We start from the raw sequence: 14,281 nt of genomic DNA on the forward strand, positions 1-14,281 counted from the left end.
CTTGGCGATTCATGCTCCCCCACCCTGGTCTTGTGTCCTGGGATGCTGGGGTGGGGTGCTGATTAATAACGAGTGTATGCCTTGGCATCAGCTTGGGCCTGGGCCATTTCTGAATACTGAGGGTCCCTCCGACCGTCAGCGCCCATGTCCCCACCTTCCTGGGCAGCTGAGTGTGCCTCATTCCGGTGGGCGTGGTGGGCCCCTATCATCATACATGCACCTGTCTCTTCCCCACATAGCCACTGGCAGGGTCGCTCCGTGTGGGCACAAGGGGCTCCAGGTGGTGTCAGGTAATGTCCATGCGGGGCAGAGAAGGAGAGCCGGGTGGCGGCGGTGTGAAAGTCGGGGGGAGACACCCCCTGCCCGCTCTGCCGGCCGCTCTCCCTCGGTCTAGATGTCAGCCTTGAGCTCCCAGCCAGCGCGAGCGAGCCAGAGAGGGAGCGGCGGCGGCGGGCAGCGGGAGGGGAGGAGGCGAGGAGAGGGAGGGAGAAAGGGAAGAAGGGAGGGCGTGAGGGAGGAGAGGAGGACCCAGAGAGCGCCAGGCAGCTGGAGTTTTTGCAGCGCTTGGCCCGGCTTCAATGCACAGCAGCAGCGAGCCGCGGCGGCTGCAGGCAGCCTGGGAGCTCCGGCGGCAGCCCAGCCAGCGGCAGCCCCGCTCCCTGCCCCCTGCAAACTTTGCGAGCAGCCCGCCCGGGGGGCTGGGGGGCAGCCCGGGAGGCCCAGCTGGCCCCGCAGCCGCGTTCTCCGCCGCCGCAGAGCTCGCTGCCGCCGACACCGCAGCCACCCGGTGCCTCCCCCGGGAGCAGTCGGCGGCTCCCGCGGCCCCCCAGTCCGGGCCCCTTGGCACTGCCCAGCGAGTCCCCGAGCAGCAGCGGGGACAGCAGCGGCGCGGCTGGCCCCGGGCTGCCGGGGGGCGGCCGCCGCTGCCCAGGGAGGCGCGCAGAGGCGCCGAGAGCGCTCCCCGGCGGGTACCCCGCGCACTCGCCGCGCCTGGGCAGCGGCCGGACCCCGCAAGCATGGGCGGCGCGGAGTGACGCCGCCGTGCCCGCTTGGCATCAAGGACATTCAGCCCGCGGGGGTGGGGACGAAGGGGGGCAGCCCCACCGCGCCCGCGCAGCCCCCGAGAGCCGCCGTTGGTGCTCCGGCTCCGGGGCTGGGTGGAGGTAAGGGGTGCTTGGAATTTATCCACATTTCCCGACCTTTTTGTTGGACATTACGCCCACCTTGGACGCTGGAAGAGAAGCTGTCAAGACCCGAAGGCTCTGATTTTTTTTTACCCCCTCGGTTTTCCTTTCCTTCTCCCGGGTTCCCGGTGCCTCGGTGGAGTATTTGCGGTTCGGGGCTGGGGCTGGAGGAGGCAGACACACGCGCGCACACGCACACGTTCAGAGGAGGGCGAGAGGCAGCGGCACAGGCACCATCTGCAGTGTCAATGCGGCGCTGCCGCTGAAGGAGGGAAAGCGGCGCTTCCAGGTAAGGAGCCCGGCGGGCGGGAGCCGCGACTGCAGCCGCGCGGGCCGGGGCAGGCCGGCGAGGGCAGCGTGGATGGAAATACCCGGGTCAGTCCGGGGAGTCCGCGGCTACCCTCGAGCCAGCCCGCTGCGCGCACACACACACACATAGACACACGCACGCACACGCAAGGATACACACCCGCACACACCGCGCACACGCACCTGCCCACGTCCCACCTGGAGACCTGCGTAGGTGCTGCGCGGCCGGAGCAGGTATTTCCCAGGGTTCTTTCTCCTCTGACGCTCCCCGACTCAGACTTCTTGTAACCAGGACTTTCAGGCTAGGGTTCTGTGTATTACGGGATCTCCCTCCCACCCGGGTAGGCTGAGGGAGCGATTTTTCAGTTCCCAGCCCCTTTCATCCGTAGCTGTTTTTAAAAACGAGAGAAGTAATGAGAGGTCTTGAGAGACCTGACCAGTGTAAGCTCTGCTCCGTGGCCTTTGGACACTTAAGGATTTTAGTGGCACACAGAATGACAGGCATTCAGATATATATTTGGAAAGAGTAGTGGCCCAGCGCGCGAGGAGGAGGCCACAGAGGCGGATGGGGCTGCAGTTCTGTAGGGCGGTGAATACGGAACAGACACTGCGTTTCCCCAGTAAGAGGCAGCACAAGCGCCTTTCTGAAGCGTGGCTCGCTTCCCCGGGAATGTGCCGGGATTTCAGGCAGGAAGGCGCTTAAGCCATCGCTGTGTGCCTTGCTTGCCTAAGAGAGGGTATGGGCTCTGATCCTTCTTCAAAGATGTGACCTATCTCCATCCCCAGTCTCTGGGAAAGAGCAAGCAGGCAGGATTTGGGCACACGGAGCTTGTGCCTCCCCCTCAGCTCCCTACTCGTCCTTCTGCATGGTACTGGAAGCAGGATCCTGCTTCTCTCCCTGGCCTCTGCTAACACCTGTCACATGCCTTTAGAGGTGTGTCTGAGAAAAAGGACTGGAAGGGGGAAGAGAGGAGGCTGTACTCCAGGAAGGGAGGAGGGTCCTCTCTCGCGTGACCACGACGGCAGTACCCACCCTATAAGGAGGCACAACATTCTTGGGACTGCCAGCGTCCCCCAGCTGCTCCTGACAGTGTAGAAGCACTCTCTGGAAGCCTGAGATTCAAGGTTCTATTTCCTTAAAGCTTTTCCTTTCCTTTTCTCCCTGCCTGGAGTTTCACAGGCTGCTCATTTTCAAAGTTTTTCTGGAGGAGGTAGGAGGTGGTTGGGGTTCCAAAAGGGCTTCTTCGCAGTTTCCGTCTCAGGGTCAAAAAGCAACTCATTCTGGGCTCAATTTTGTTGTAGGGAGAAGAATGTGAGATCCAAATAAAAAATAATTTTGGAGTTGAATATATGTATCTGTATACACATATTTATGGCACGTTTCTGTGTTTCTCTAGTTATCCTTGTTGGGTAGCTTGTTGGACAACATAATAAGAAATGGAATAAGCTTGTATCCTCTATACAAGATCATGTGTTCAGGGTCCTACAAACCCACCACTGGGAAAAATATGTTGGCTGTTTTCCAGAAGATGAGGGGAAATGAGCAAATACTCTTTCAAACAGGGGAGGCTCAGTGCTGGGCACAGGATGTGGGTTGTTCCTGGGAATCCTGAAGATGGGCATTGAAATAAGGGACTTTCTCAGCCCATTCTCATCTCTGCTATTTTCAAACTTTTTCAGCTCTTGCAAAGGTCTCTGTCTAGGCTGAGAAGGAGAGGAGTAGGCACCCCGGGAGGGAGATTGTATTCCCGCTGTGTGCTGTGTGAGCTGCCCTTTGATTGATTGAATAGGATGGATGAAATAAAGCGAAGCTCTCTCAATGGGGAGAACCCAGTATGGAGAAAAACATTATTTTCTCTTTAAGAATGGTGGGTGTGCATATGCACACACCCTACACACACATTATTATATACACACATGGTCTTGTGTGTGTAAGTCCAACTCTGTGTGACAACAAGACCCACCTATGTCTTCTGGGCTGTGGAAGAACTGGACCGTTTCCACACACATGCCCTTCAATTGCATGGACAGGGAGGTTCCACATCTGCATGCAGATGGCACGTGGCTTTTAACAGAAATAGTGAACTCCAGGACAGTGGGTGCCTCCCAGGTAAACATTCCCTTAGGGGAAACTGAATGGGCAGAAATTGGGGTACAGATCATCCTTAAATATCTCTGTATCTTCCCAATTAAACCTCAGCTCCATTCTCCGCTTTCCTCCCCACCTTCTTTCTTTCTCATATATTTGCAGCTCAGGATCTGTCATTTTAATGCAAAGCCAACAGTCATTTATAGTGGTTATAAGCTAAGCATCTGGGTTCAAAAAAATCCCTGCACTTTCCACACTTAGCTTAGGTACCAATTCGGTTTCTAGGACAAGGGAAGCATTAATTAACGTCTGTGTAAAGCTGGGTGTAAATCATCTCGTTTTTTTTCCGGGCTCTCTTGCCCAGCCCTGGAACATGTCATGCTGTCATTCTTTCTCTCTACCATGTCTCTGTGGCCTTCCTTTCCTTCCTTTTGAGTACTCAGGGGTCTTCATCACACGGAAGGGAGCTGCACCAGAAAAACCCCAGCCATGAAGGAATGATTCTGTCCAGCAGACTCCGCTGCTGCTAGATTGTGCTCTAGGTGGCTCACACGCTGTGGGCACCAGGTGTGAGTTGCCCACAAGCTGTTCCTTCTTGCTCAGTTCCATACTCCTGGCTCTCCTCTGCCCTCCCAGGACTTCATCCTGGATGCCCACTGATGCTCTGTAAACATTTCCAGAGGAATCTGAGCCAGCCAACTTGTTTCCTTTCTCCTTCTCTGCACCTCTCCATCGTCTGCTGCTGCTGCTCCACCCCACAGGCAGGGAAATCTGCCTGGCAGAGTTTGCCTACCCTTGGCCTCCTGATCCTTTTAATCACAATGAAGGATGCTGGGAATTAAGTGGGGGGCCTTCTAGGGAGGAAGCAGTCCTGAAGCGGGGAGACAGCCGAGGGGGCTGTGTCCGTAACTGCCCTCAGCTCGTAGTTACCACCAGGCTTTGATGCAAAGATATTTCAAAGAATCCCTCTCCTCCTGGCTAGCTAGGAGACATTTCTTAGCCGCTTCTCCCATCCTCACCCTGGGAAGACACTATACAAACAGTGCCACATTGGAGACCTGTTGGAGCATTTCTATGATGTGGCAGCAGCAATACAGAAACCCAGATCGTGAGGCTGGCATCCATTAGTCTGTGCAACAGATGTGCCGCCCTTTCTTAGACACCACTCCCCTCTTGTTATGTGTCCGGGTGCTAGCCAGTGCAAAATTGGTTCAGGCCCTGGGGCTGTTGAGCAGAGCTCATTTCCCTCCCTCCCACCCCCCACCTCCTCCTTTCCCAGTTCTCCCTCTCCCCGCCCCTCTCCTCCCCCCCCCCACACTTGCTAATCCACCTCTTGGCTTTGTGCACACATCCGCCAGCCCATTCACCCTCAAATTTGTGGCACTCCAAGAAATCAATATAACATGAACTTAACGACAGCTGGATGATTAAGCTTTATTTATATTTAAGAGCGGCATTTTAAAAAGACGGTTGTGCTAATAAATCAAAGGGCTATTTGGGAGATGCACATGATTAGGGTAATTGCCCTATAGGCTCTATTGAGCAATGCTTGGTCTACGAAGGCCCTCCGGACACTGTCTCCCCCTTCCCTTGACTCCCACCTGCTCCCCTTTCTTCATCCTGACGCGTTCACGCTTCCTTCTCCTCTCCTCACTGCCCAGGCTGTAGCATTCAAGTTGTGGCAGGAAGGTGGAGCCAGCAGGGAGACTGAAGGGGGCTCTGCTGCTAAGTAGGAAGAGATGGATCTTAAAAGAGAAGGAAGGCAGGGGGTCCTAATTCCCAGAGCTGGGAGGCTGCTTCCCTGCTTGGTATGAAATAGCTTGGAAGAAAAACTTCCTGCATCCCCGTGTGCCCTGTGCGAGCCGCCAGGCTTCTGCCCGCTTCATTATGTGGCATCCGGCTTCCCAGGGAAGAGGCTGTGAGGACATTAGAATTGATTTTAGTTCCTGGGAAAACAATGAAATGGAAAATAATGATGATTATGATGATGATGGCGGCTGACATTCACTGAGCATTTATTTGCATCACTCTCCGTTTAAGGAGTTCCGCACCAGTTGCCCCATTCACTCCTCACCACAACCCAGAGAGGCAGTTACTATTATTATCCACATTTCTTCCTGAGAGGCGGGAAGTTAAGGAATCTGTCTGAGATCTCACAGCCATATGTTGACCCCAGGCAGCCCGACCCCACTCCTTACAACTGTTCTGTGTTGCCTCCTTGGAATATATGTGCCAACCATGTGGCCACCCTCTTGGGAAGTTTGTAGGGAGAGTGTGCTGGGGGACGTTTAGAATATCTGGCTCTGGTTTCTGCCTTGGACTAACTCTGAGACCCCAGGCAAATCTAATTATTCTTTCCTCATCCATCAAATGGGGATAATCTTGGCCTTGGTGGGTGATCCAATGGATCATTCTAGCGAGTGTTGTACTGAGCAGACCTGTTCCTGATGGTGACTGTCACCTTATTTGGCAACTCCCATTTCCTTCTGGGAAAGGCTAAGGAGGAGTAAATGGGTGAAGGTCCTATCTCTGCTTTTGGGTTTATGAGGCTGGTAGGCGTCCAGTTCTCCCTCGTGACTGCTTTGAAATGTTGGTATTGTGGCAATGACACTCTCTTGCTTAATCCTTCAAATAACCCTGTAAGGTAGGTATGATTTATTCCCACGTAGATGGTGTAGGGACTAAGGCTGAGATGTCCCCCATTGGCAGATGATCTTTTCACCCTTGGTCAAAGATTCTTCCCGTTACACCACTCACAGTAGATCTTCATTCCCTCATTAGCTCTGGGTTCCAGAGGTTGGGATCTGGAGGCAGGGAAGAAGTCTTTTCCATACTGGGTGCCTGGATCACTGGACACTCATGCAAATGGGCTGTGTGTGTGTGTGTGTGTGTGTGTGTGTGTGTGAGTGTGGAGGTCAGTCACCCTGTAGCACATAGTGGAAATTTTATCAGTCTCTTTTCATATGGAGAAAATAATCAGGACCAGAGATGGCACAGGCTGAGGGGAGGTGATGCTGAGAGTTGTGGGGAACGAGGCCCCTCAGAGCCGGTGGAGCTGGTTAGATGCTGTCCCACTCCAAAGTGGGGGCTAAGCTGGTTGACTTGGTCCGTCTGACCTGATCATTTTAGGAAACTGCAGTGGTGATGCTTTTGTGATTGTTTTTATTCTGTCTCCAAAAGACACACTTTTAGGCTGTGCATTATTTGTTGGCTTCTCTTCTACATTGGGAGGTGAGTGAAGGTTCTGCCAAACTTGAGGTGGCTAGAATGGAATTTCCTGCCTCTGCTCTGGGGCAGCAGTTGGAGTGTCAAAAGGCACGTTAAGATTAAAACTGTTGGATGTGTACTGGCACAGACTTACACCAGCAGGTGTTTGTGAGGTCTCAGGCATCCTACGCTTGGATAAACTCCACCTCTCCCCCCACCTCCACGATGACTCCTCCATGAACCAGGATTCGCAACAGCAAATTGGATTTTGGGATGTTTTGTCACTGCAACACAAAACAGATCACTGGCTAAGAGGATATCGTCTCCGCAGTCAATGCGCTGAACACAGCCTGGCTGAATCAATTCCCAAGGTCTTACGGGAAAGGTATTTTCATTATGAAGTATGAGGAGAGAAGCAATCGAGGAAGAGGTCACTGGAAATTTAGGAAAGGAAAATGGTAGCAGATCAAAGGCTTTCTTGGTCTTCACTCAGGGTCAGACTTGTACTTGACATATTCATTTAACTTGCCTCATATGAGTCCAGCTGGATTTCCCTCCTGATAGTGTGGGGTCTAGAGCTAGAAGGTGAACAGATCTTTCCTTGGCTTTGGCCCAGAGGTCAAGAGGAGGGAAAGAAAGCAAAGCATAGTTGACGAATGGTTTCTTCTTTCATTTAGGGAGTTTAGAGTGAGAGGCGAGCATGTCAGGGTGGCACGTGTACAATTGACCCAGCCTGTGTGGGGTGCCAGCTAACACTACAGAGATAGAGTTCATTTTCTTCCTCTCCATCATAGACCTGCTTCCTGAAGGTACTACTTAAAATAGAGTAGAATTTCCCAAAGTTTATTCCGTGGGAGTAAATAGGTATTACATGCAAAAAAGTTTTTCATGGTCAATGTTTGAGGAACCCTGGGTATAAAACAAAGCCAAAGATTAGGAGGCAGCATGGTATAGGCTTTTTGCAGGACAGTGGGGTGGTTCCACACGAAGCTAAGTTATGTGGGTGCCATAAGGTTCTGCTACCTCATTAGGGGGCATGTATTTAGAGGATCTGAAAGCAGGGACATGAATAGGCATTTGCACACTGGTGTTTATGGAGAGAGTCTGCATGATTTGCAATGGGTGGAGGTGGCCTAAGGGTACATTGACTGAGGAACAGAATGATGAACTGTGGTGTATGAATACAGTGGAACATTGAGCAGCTGTGAGGAGTGAAGCTGTGAGACATGCAACGAGGTGACTGGAACCTGTAGACAGCATTTGAGTGAAATACGCCAGAAACAAAGGCAAACACTATAATGCCTCACCCATGTGGACTAAACTACAATGTGTAAACTCAGAATTGAACCTTAGAGCAAAGCTTATCAGGGGAATGCTTATTGTAATGGACCCTAGATTGTCAGCTCTTACAACAGTCACATCTATTCCTGAATTGTAATGGCTACCTCCAGATTCCAAGATGCTGATGCCTTTGTGTATAACCTGATCGATCCCTGGAACTTTGGGTATCTGTGTGACACCGGAAACTCAGATCTAGAACTCAGCAGATATGAATGTCAGTATTAGCACGTATAGCAACTGTTTAAAAAGCTGAAAAAGAGTCCAGATGTCAATTAGAGATGTGAATAAAGCAGATGTGGTTAGGACTAGGGCAAATCAGCCCAAAGAATAAAGGACAATACTGACTGCATTTTAAAACTTCAAATTCCATGTGAGACCAAGGGAAGAGATGTTTAGTTGGTGCAAGATCTATATTTCCTAAACAATTTAACTTGTACAGTTTTTCAAATACCATAATTACATGGAACTTTTAATAGGAAGAGAGACCTGGTAGGTTTGCATAGGTTAGTGTGAAATAGAGACATATCCCAAAGTAATTTGAACAGAGAATAAAAATATATATGCAGGGCCCCCCTGAGAAGCTGGGGGGAAATGCAGAGGTGTTGGGCTTCCTCACTTGGATTGTTGCTGATGTTCTCACAAACATTGAGGACTGGTGATTTGATGTGCTGAGCCCTTATGAAGCTTGTTACTACAAAGGAGAGGCTAAACCTGCTTATAATTGTGCCTAAGAGTCTCCCCCTGAGTACCTCTTTGTTGCTCAGATGTGGCCCTCTCTCTCTAGCTAAGTCACCTCAGCAGGTGATCTCGCTGCCCTCCCCCCTACGTGGGACCTGACTCCCAGGGGTGGAAATCTCCCTGGCAATGCAAGATATGACTCCTGAGGATGAATCTGGACCCAACATCGTCGGATTGAGATCATCTTCTTGACCAAAAGGGGGATGCAAAATGAAACGAAATGAAGTTTCAGTGGCTGAGAGATTCCAAATGGAGTTGAGAGGTCACTCTGGTGAGCATTCTTATGCACTATATAGATAACCCTTTTTAGGTTTTAATGGATTGGAATAGCTAGAAGTAAATACCTGAAACTATCGAACTGCAACCCAGTAGTCTTGACTTTTGAAGACGATTGTATAGCAGTATAGCTTGCAACAGGTCATAGTGTGATTGGGAAAGCCTGTGGATCACACTCCCTTTATCCAGTGTATGGATGGATGAGTAGAAAAATGGGGACAAAAAACTAAATAAAAAATGGGGTGGGGGGATGATTTGGGTGTTCTTTTTTACTTTTATTTTTTATTCTTATTTTCACTGTTTCTGGTACAAGGAAAATGTTCAAAAAACAGATTGGGGTGATGAATGTACAACTATATGATGGTACTGTGGACGATTGTATAGTTTGGATGATTGTATGGTATGTGAATATATCTCAATAAAATTGAATTAAAAATGTAAATCAGAAAAAAAAAGCTGAAGAGTTTCCTTGCTGCAGGACTTCTCAGAGCCTTTAATATGGATTGTGAAACTACAAAAGGCTGGAACTCACTGAGAAATGATGGACCAAGATAAGCACTATCGTTTCTCTGTTCTTATCTGTAAAAAAAGGGGATGGAGTCTACAATGAAAATTTTGACTGAACTTTAATGTTATAAACACAAAGTACCAGGTCCTGATGATTGTGTAAGTCCTGGATTCTCAGGCAGAATTTTGCCAAATGGACAGACAGCTCAACTCAAGGCTCAATGTTTGCTCAGAAACCTTCGCTGCCTGTCCATCCTTCCCAGGCATGTGGAGGGGCTCTCAAACAGGAGTGAGGTCCAGGCATCAATGCTTTTTAAAAATTCCTAGATGGTTCCAGATGTTTCCCTGGCATTGTGGGAAAAGCTGGGCTTCAGATACTGATAGATTTAGCTATTTCCAGCTTGGTTAAGTACCAGCTAAGGGGCGTTGGGAAAATCACCTTATGTCTCAGTATTATCATTAATAAAATGAGGGGGTTGGTCTAGATCAGCGATTTTAAAAACATTTTCATACATATGTGGTGGAACCCTTTCCTCAAAGGAGATCTTATATGGAAGGCTAATCGACAAACGAGCAGAGAGAACTGCTTTTGCTAAAGCGATAGAGCGACCTGATGCTGTGCGCTCCTGGCCTGTCTGCCCCTGGCTTCCAGTTCTTAGCCTGAGTTTCCTGGAGAACAGGGCCTGAGGCAAAAGCTTATGTGTTAACACTTTGTTGAGGGGTAGAATTCCAGGAAAGCAAGAGTGAAGGAAAAAGGGGAAGTGGGGTAGGGGAAGACGGGAACAAATAGTGCATTACAAAGCTAGCCACAGATTCCCAACAAAACACGACAGGTAGCTCAGTCACTCAGGTTGTGTCCAGAGAAGCACGGTGGGAGCACAGTGTCTCAGATCTGTCTCTAGAGGCAAGGAACAGCTAGACCAGTCCTCCTGTGGGGTATTTTCTGACTCCTGCAGCTCACTGGAATTTACCCTAGGAAGCTTTAACTCCCCCACACCTCGCAGTTGTGATGCTAGGCCAGGCTGGAGCCTTGCGTGGGGGCCAGGCCCAGTGGAGCTGCAGGGGCTCCTGCCTCAGTGGCCTGCTGGAGGGATGCCGCAGGAGCCTGGCCTTTGCCCCAAGGGAACTCCAATTTGCAGAATAGCATGAGTTGACACTGGAGCCTATCTGACAGGAGGTAGGGCAAGCAACTGATGCCCAGAACTGGTGTGGGGGGCATCAGGTGGGGCTGAGCAGATCTGGGCAGGTGCATAAATTGGGGGTGTGGGATAACCTCCTTATATGGGTTCCTTGTAAGTCAGAGTCAGATAGCCAGATAGGGCCAGATGCTCCAACGAAGACATCTTCCAGCTCCCCAAATTCAGGACTATATGGCAGCAATAGTCAACTGTGCTATGGCTTACCCAATTTAAAACCGAAGTAGAAACCACATTAAGAATATCTGTATATTTGAGTGTGTTTAAAAGTGGACATTTTGTATTGTATATATGTGACTAGAATAAAAAGTAAAAAAAGAACATAGGACTGTACAACACAAACGGTAAACCCTAATGTACTATAGTTGATGGTATAATTATAATAATATTGTTTCATCAATTGTAATGAAGCATCACACTAATGCAAAATGTTAATAGGGAAAATAGTGTGTTTCAGTAGGGGTATGGGGGAACTCTGAATTTTCTGCATGATTTTTCTGTAATCTGACAACTTCTCTAAAAAAAAAAAAAATGAAAAGAATGGGTTCCAGCCAGATTTCAGAGGACTTCCCAACTCTGAGGGCTCACTAACCAAATCTGTGTGTGACTACAGTGTGTGACTACCTCAGGCCCTTCTGTCATCAGTAATTAAGGAGCCTGACTGCTTGGAGCAGGGATGAATGCAAATGACCTCTGCCACTATCCAGTTTTAAGAAATATTACAGGCATTGAAATAGAAAGCAACAGGTGACATTCTGCATAAAACAATTTCTATAAGCTATTGATTGCCTTTAGCCAGGCATTCTTCCTTTGCTTGTTTTTTAAAACTTTTGTGCTTTGAAGCCCCTCTAGGATCAGGTTGGGCCAACAACTGATGGGACTGTTCTTGTGACACTTTCCCAGCTCTCTTCCCCATTAGGCACTGACCCTTGCCTTCCCCCCCTCAAATGCACTTGCCCTTCACCGCTGACTGATATGAGCAACTCACTGACTTAGAGATGTGTGTCTGTGTTTGCTTGTCTGTCTGACACTTCTGGCTTCCAGAGGGTCAGGACAAGCCCCTGATTGAAGCAGTCTCTTGTGCAATCAGTAATGTAATTACTGCTTTTTAATAATGATAAAGAAGCTTCTGGTGTCAGTGTGATGGCAGTGATGACACCAGCCTTGAAATTCTCTGCTTTCTTATGTCTTGGATTGAGAGAGCTCCTTGAGGGTAGGGACTGTTTCTTACTTCTCATTGTGCGCTCAGTGCCCAGCCCAGAGCCTATTATACTGAAAGTGATCAATAAGTAGTTGCTGAATAAGCAGGATAAATAAATGGAGCACGACAAGGAGGAGAAGAATGGCCTAATGAGGGCAAACATAAGGAAGTGGGAACCAGGCTGATTGGGGTGTGCCTCCTTTTCAGCTGGGCAGGGTTGGGACTACATCAAGGTGGGCTGACTGGCTATTCAGAAGTGTTAAGATGAACCAAGAACAGCCTGCTGAGCCCACCGGACATCTGTGAGTGGTTTGGGGACCACAGTGGTTTGGGGCAGGTCAGAGTGCAGCAGTCTTTTCATGTAGATGCACATGGGATTGAACTCTTGCTCTCCAAATAAAACTCCCTGTGGCTTTAGGTGCTGATAGATTGGTTGGAGCAACCAACACATTTCTCAGAGTGTTCCAAAGCTGAGTCCATAAGACACTCCTAGGAGAAAACATTCTGTGGCCAATAAGTTTTAGAAACATCTTATCCTGTATCCTCCTCTTAAAGACTCACGACGTACATTAGCATATTAAAGCAGAGACCTGCTGTAGAGAAACTTAATTATTCTCAACCAACCATTTTCCAGCTTTTTTGACTGTAGAATCCCTTTATGTAGGAGCAGTTATACCTACTCACATCCATTGGAATGAGTGTTCCACAGAAAGCACTTTGGGAAATGTTGGCCTTACATTGGATGCTTCCAAGTTTGAGTTTATTTTGGAAGCAAAAAACAGGAGAAGGAATCCACAGAACTGTTAAAGTGGAACTTGTGAAATCCACCTCTCCAAGGAGACCCCTTCTCTCCTCCTTGTCATTCACTTTCAAGAATCCCAGAAATGGCTGCAAATTTTTACAAGACTTTGGCAACCATGGTCACACAGCCTGCCTACAGATGTTTATTTTCCAACAGGACCATTTCAAGAAGTGCAATTGCAGGTCTGACAGGCTTGTGGAAACGTTTTCAACAAGTAGCATTTTTTTGGTTGCACACAATAGATCAAGGTGGATGTTTGCAAAATATGTGAGTAACGACATTCACCTTTTTGGTATTTTTGCGGCTGCAGTTATTGAATAAGAGGCTTCAATATAACTGGCAAAGATAAATGCTCTGAGTTAACAAAGAAGTCTTGAGTTATTTAGACACATCTCCCTAAATTTTGGATTATTGAAACAAATTTTCTCTTGGGAAAAAAGACTTTGCTCCCCTAGAGATAGTGAAGGTTTCTAATTAGACTGTAGATCCATGGTTTCCACCATTTGGTAGTGACCCGGAGAGCGAAGTGAGGAATTTCCCGCAGGAAGCATTTTCACCGCCTGGTCTTCATCATGTATAGGTAATGACACGTGTGTGTGAGAGTTGGGGTAGAGCAAGGCTATAACCCCAGTGGTATTTGGGTTTGGAATCATGCAGGGACCCCGACTATAACCCATGTGCCCCATTATAGGGCTGCCACCATGCTTTGCCTGAGCACGATACTCCTTTCCAACATGAGTAACAGTTGCTAACACACACTTACTAACAAAATTCCCTTGATGCCCATTCATAACGCATTGCACTGGATTCTATCAGCATTAAACTCTTTGGTGACGGAGTTTAGAATTATAGAAATCGGAGATATGAATTAGCAGTAAATCAAGTCCCAGCTGAGTTCAAACCCGACTGCAGTGAGTTTTAAATTAAAAATATCTGGCTATGATGAAGCAGTTGTAAGTCAAGCACTGGAGCTCTGTCACCTTTGACTCAGCAGTCACCCTCTGAAAGGAAAACCCTGACAACAGCTTGTATTGATTCCCGGCCATGCTGGGAAATTGCCACTTCATTTCTTCTTCATAAACTGTGGGCTTGCTTTATTTTTTATTTCATTTTATTTTTTAAGAAATACTATTTTCAGGGACACAGCAGCACTCTGGGAACAGGGCAGATGGAGAGTGCTGAGGCCCATGGGGTAACTAGTCGTTGTATTCTCTTTGGCTCTCCTCAGGAGTCATGCAGAAGGGGAATCTGGGTCTGTGGGTGTCATGTGGTTTGTTTTCCTGCTTGGACCATATTTGATTCTTCTTTCTGGGGGATCTGTACAGAGAAACAACAAAGAGAACACTTCAAGGAGGCTGCAAGACTGTCATGTTGCAGTGACAATTGCGGTATAATAGGGAATCATTTATGTAAGTTACGGTGCCCTCTGAA

General features: G+C 48.7%; 1 protein-coding gene across 1 annotated transcript in view; it reads left to right on the forward strand.

The window, feature by feature from the left end:
- The first annotated feature begins 1,249 nt into the window (after nucleotides 1–1,249).
- The window catches only part of LOC119535308 (plexin-A4-like), a 90,148-nt gene continuing 77,116 nt past the window's right edge, over nucleotides 1,250–14,281 (forward strand). Inside the window, exon 1 of the mRNA XM_037837741.1 lies at nucleotides 1,250–1,473. The gene's annotated coding sequence lies outside the window, so the exon portion shown is untranslated. The remainder of the gene's footprint in view (nucleotides 1,474–14,281) is intronic.

The sequence above is a fragment of the Choloepus didactylus genome, chromosome 5 (genome assembly GCF_015220235.1).
Source record: "Choloepus didactylus isolate mChoDid1 chromosome 5, mChoDid1.pri, whole genome shotgun sequence".
NCBI classification, from domain to species: Eukaryota; Metazoa; Chordata; class Mammalia; order Pilosa; family Megalonychidae; genus Choloepus; species Choloepus didactylus.